Genomic DNA, 6,000 nt, shown 5'->3' on the forward strand with positions numbered 1-6,000 from the left:
GCGGCATCCACTAGGGGCGCTGACTCCAGGTGCTTCGCATCCTCACTCTTGAATGGGTACATCCTGGAAACTTTGGATACCAGAGAATTTTTCCTCTCTGCACATCCCCACTCATCCGAGATAATTTCACCAAGTTCACCTAAAAAGGGAAAGTTATGGCGCTCTTTCTTTAGGTGCTTGAAGTATCTTCTTTGTTTAGATGGTGACTCTACTGGCTCCTCCCACTTTAGGGCTCCCTTTACTGCCTTAACCAGGGTAGGGACCAAGGCAAAATCAAAGCCTGAGCCAGGAGTATTCGATTCGTCCTCACTATCCGAGGAGTTGAAGCTGGAAATGCTCTGCTGAGAAGGGCCGGGAGTACTGAGGCTATCCCTAACAGGGATGTCTGCCATACCAGCCGAGGGGCTACAGGTGCGGTCAACCTCCAGGTTTTGTAGGCATGGGCAAAACATGCATCGCATATTCATTTGCCATCAGAAACACGTGCTGCACAACCCCAGCAAGATCTTCTATCAGGGTGTCTTTGTGCTGATGCAACCGTGGAGCCTTCCCTGTGATGTTTGGTAGAAGACTTGTGGCGACTAGTGCCAGGAGAAGTGTGATGACGTTGTGACCTAGTAAGGTCCTTATCTTCGCGTGCTTTAGTTTGTTTATCAGACCTAGAAGGGCTAAGAGAAAAGGGAAAAATTACCCCTACTGCCCTAAATCCGAACCGTACAGGGATAGGTAAAAATAATACCACTCTTACCTGTAGAGTAAGGGTTGGCCACTGGGGGGCGGTGAAGTATACATACTGCTCTTAACAGGAAGACTGTAACAAACAGAAGTGCTGCATACACCACAGACTGCACACAGACATCCAGCAGGATTAAGTTTACCACTAGCAGAGAATGATCAAACACAGGGAAGCTGCCGCATATGCCCGCAGTACAATCCCAATGTGACCCACTGTGACAGCAGTTTAAATCTGCCGCCAGATGATTACGTCACCGCCCCCCGTGACAGACAGCATCCGTGCGCATGTGTGAGCACGGAACAGCCACTTCACTGCGCCGGCACCGCCCCCAGACACCCAGCGGTGACCCGGAAGCTTCGCTGGGACACAGGAAGAGCCGGGGGGCCGCAAGATGAAACGCACCTGCGTTCCAAAACACCGCAAGACAAAATACATATACAAAAAATGGCTGCCATACGTTACCAAGCACGCTCCGAACCACGGTCTGACCTGGGACACGAAAACCTCCAGTGCATCGATTCGGGGTGTATTAATGGGCCTCCCAATAGTAGCTAGGACGATTGGCCGTATTTAGCTTGCCCGCCAATGGCCAGGCTTTATGCTTCTTCAATGCATGGGATTGCACACCCGTGTCCTACCCCGCTAGTAGCTAGGGCGTACTGGACTCTTCAGGAATTCAGCCTGGAATCGATCGTGTAAATCACCAGGAAATAGACCGAAAATCTTCACGAGGTAAAACTTGATATCCATCCAACAGGAGGAGGACAAAAAAGGAACATGGTCTCTGGGGCAGAGTGAAATTTATGGGAGTGGGGTCCTATGAGGTAGGAGGAGGCGGGACTAACCCACACGTAGGCTGCCATGGAGTCTGTCAGGAAAACCGGATTATAGCAGATCTTTGATGGAGGACAAACTCACACAGGCACCATGCTTTAGTTTTTCTCAGGAACACACACTGCAGTCTCTGCTGCCTCTTTTTCTCCTTTTTTTTTTTTTTTTAGTGAGTGCAACTTTATTTAAACACTTCCTGATTAACAAACAGACAACATATTCATATGACTGTAGATCAATGGATAAGCTGTATAAGGGCATATAAACAAAATGTCATATATCTTAACAGAGCGATTGCGGGTGCCCGGCAGCAATCGCGGCCACCGGCCCGTGAATCAGCTTCCCTGCTGGCGAATGGGGGAGCGTGCACGCCCCCAGGATCGCTCCCGCGGATCGCTGTACAGGTACGGCGATTCACGCAGCTGAGCCAGACCAGTATATATGCAGCGGGCAATTGGCAAGTGGTTTAACCACTTGTCGACCGCCGCACGACTATCTAGGTCGGCGGTCAGCCCCTCACAGGCAAAGTGACGTAGGGCTACGTCACTAGCTTGTGAGGGTCTAGGGAGCGAGCGCGCGCCCCCGGAGGCGCGCTTCCGCTCCCGCGTGGTCATGGACCCCCCCCCGCGCGTGTGACCGGCGGACCCGATGTCCGCCGGCCACTCTGCGATCGGCGGGGGAGAGGGAGAAAGTCAGGCAGCTTGTGTAAACAAGCTGCCTGTCATTCTCCCCTCTGTATGAGAGCTGATCATATGGATCTACTATGTAGATCCGTTGATCACTCTGCATACAGCTGAAGCCACAGCCAATCACAGTTAGAATCACGCCCCTAGGGACACACACAGCCCCTCCCTCTCAAATAAAGTTAACCCCTTCACTACCAGTGTATTTTTACAGTAACAGTGCATATATATAGCACTGATTACTGTAGAAATGTCACTGGTAACCCCAAAAGTGTCAAAAATGTCAGTCAAGGGTCCGATCTGTCCGCCGCAATGTCGCAGTACCGCAAAAAAAATCGCAGATCGCCGCCATTACGCGTTAAAAAAAAAAACAACAAAAATGACAAAAATCTTTCCCTTAGTTAGTAAACGCAATAACTTTTGCGCAAACCAATCAAAATACGCTTTTTGCGATTTTTTTTACCAAACATAGGTAGCATAAAACAAATTGGCCGAAAATGTTAAAAAATTTTGATTTTCACATTTTTTTTGGGGGGAATCTCATATAAAAAAAAGGGAAAAATATTGCTATTTTTGCAAAATTGACGCTCTTTTTTTGTTTATAGCGCGTGATCAAAAAATCGCACAGGTGATCAAATACCGCCAAAAGAAAGCTCTGTTTGTGGGAAAAAAAGGACGCCAAATTCGTTTAGGTACAGCGTCGCACGACCGCGCAATTGTCCGTTAAAGTCACGCAGTGCCGAATCGCAAAATACCCCCTGGTTGTTTAGCAGCCAAATCCTCCGGGGCTTAAGTGGTTAAAAAAAAAAAACACAATTCAGTACTTAACCACTTCCGCACCAGCCGCCGCAGTTGCAGGGTGGTGCTCCCAGGCAAAGTGCTGTACATGTACGGCGCTCGCCTGGGTGGAGCTAGGTGGCGATCGCGCCGGCCACTTGCGATCTCCCGCAGCTGTGAGAGAAGGACAGATGGCTAATGTAAACACAGCCGTCTGTCATTCTCCCTGAAGTAAGCACAGAGGCATTGTGATCCTGCTATATAGGATCGCATGTCTCTGTGATTACTTCACAAGCCACGCCCCCTGACAGTTAGAATCACGCCCCTAGAGACACACTTAACCCCTTGATCACCAGCACAATTAACCTCTTCCCTACCAGTGTAATTTTTACAGTAACAGTGCATATTTTTAGCACTGATTACTGTAGTAATGTATGGGGATGGTTATACTCGCGCCTAGGTGAATAATAGTATATATACTTAATATGTAAATGTAGGGAAGCAGCAAGTAATCAAAGACACTAGCTAATAGAAAGTGATCTCAAAGTTCAATAAAAGGATAAACCTTTTTACACTATGAGGAGCATATATCTTCTTTCTTCCATGCTGAGTGCCCATCCCCATCCGTAAGGAGAACGTCCATCCCCGCATCTATATACAGGAGCAGCGATATAAAGCGTTATAGATTCCATTTGGCGTATGCCATTGGAATCCACACCATCTGGTAAGTGTGTTACCTTACCCCATTTGGCACAGAGTGGTAGAATCCCAAGAATCACCGTCACGCACGATCTCATCCAGCACTTCAGAGACTTTTTTTGAGCACGATTTTGCACTTTAAAGTTGATTTATTTCACGGACTATTATTGTGTAAATTTTTTTATGAATATTTATTCTTGGACTGCACGTAATTTGCAACAACAGTTTATTGAAAATTTTCACAGGTTTTTATATGCACTTTAGTGAATGATATATCACAATTGAACGTTATTGGTTCACAAAGTTTACATAATTTATTGTCAGCACATTTTATATTTATTACTCATTTTTCTATCATCTTTGAGAATTGTTTACACGTTTGCACGTGCACTTTTGTTGCAGAATAATATTAGGTTAGCGCAGTAAATACACCTATTCACTGTAGTAATGTCACTGGTCTCCCAAAAGTGTCAAAAATGTCAGTTAGGGGTCCGATCTGTCCGCCGTAATGTCGCAGTCCCACAAAAAAAAATTGCAGATCGCCGCCATTACTAGAAAAAAAAAAATAAAAATGACATTAATCATTCCCGTAGTTAGTAAACGCAATAACTTTTGCGCAAACCAATCAAAATATGCTTATTGTGATTTTTTTTTTACCAAACATATGTAGCAGAAAACAAATGGGACTAAAATGTTAAAAAATTTTGATTTTTACATTTTTTTTGAGAATTTCATATAAAAAAATGTGAAAAATATTGTTATTTTTTCAAAATTGTCGCTTTTTTTTTCGTTTATAGCGCAAAAAATAAAAACCGCACAGGTGATCAAATACCACCAAAAGAAAACTCTGTTTGTGGGAAAAAAAGGACGTCAATTTCGTTTGGGTACGGCGCCGCACGACCGCGAAATTGTCTGTTAAATTCAAGCAGTGCTGAATCGTAAAATAGGGCCTGGTCATTGAGCAGCCAAATCCTCCGGTCTGAAAGTGGTTAAATAACCAATTTCCACTTAAAAAATATTATTACACAATATCACTGAGCAATTAAACAAAGAAAAGAACACAAAATAGAAAAAAAGGAGAAAATGCCTAAAAATAAGGTGATTGTAAAGTCTGTTTTTTTTTTTTTTTTAAAACAAGAAAAATGTTATATTTACCTGCTCTGTTGCAGTGGATTTGCACAGAGCAGCCCAGATCCTCGTCTTTTCGGGTCCCTCTTTACTGCTTCTGGCCTCTCCCTTTGGTCGAGTGCCCCCACAGCACGAAGCTTGCTATGGGGGCACCCGAGCCGAGCTGCAGCTCCCTCTGTCCATTCAGACATGGAGCTGCCATTCGGCCCCGCTCCCTCTCTCACCCGATTGACTGACTGACTTTGATTGACAGCCGTGGGAGCCAATGGCACCGCTGCTGTGTCTCAGCCAGTCAGGAGGGAGAGTCCCAGACAGCCAGAGGGACTTGTGGACATCCCTGGACAGAGATGGGGCTCAGGTAAGTATTAGGGGAGCTGGGGGGGCTGCTACACCCAGAAAGTTTTTTTTATCCTAATGCATAGAATACATTAAGATAAAAAAACATTCTGAATTTACAATTCCTTTAAGCCTTATATCACCTTAATGGCTGGAAAAAGGGAATAAAAGCAGCTCTAGATAGCATAAATACATAAAATGTGATCAAGTCACATGCCTTTCTTCCCAATTAAATGATTTCCAAAGATACAAACAGCCCAGTGGTAAGGCACCTAGCCTAGAACACTCACAGTTCTGTGCAAACTTGTAGACTGGTGGTGCAAATACTGATGCATCAACAGCGTCTGTCTCCGAATGCGGAGTGCAGCCTGGCCAGTCTGAGCCCAAAATGGGAGGATTCCTATGCAGGATGGCGTGCCAATAGCCTGACCCTACTCGACTGGAATCTTTCCCTACCGCTGTTCACGCTCCCTGACAGATGGATGAACTGTCCCTATGCTATCCACTTGCCAAAAGGGCGCCAAAGCCTGGAGCAAGCACTTAAAAAAAGGATCTGCTGACCCAAGATAACTGTCTGGGCCACCTAGATGCAGCCTTAAAAAAAAGGAAGATGGGGAAGCGCCACCTAAGTGCAGTATTATTATAAGACAATTTATTTGCAACAGATTAAAAGCACTTACAAGATGTAAAATCACTCATCATAAATTGGCAGTATCTGCTGCTCATCTTCATCCAGCAGGCACTGCTAGACACCCAAACCACTGAAGATGTAGATATATGGGTGCCCTGTAGAAGTCCACGCCAACCAGA

Source organism: Pelophylax lessonae, assembly GCF_965119305.1.
Source record: "Pelophylax lessonae genome assembly, chromosome: 6".
NCBI classification, from domain to species: Eukaryota; Metazoa; Chordata; class Amphibia; order Anura; family Ranidae; genus Pelophylax; species Pelophylax lessonae.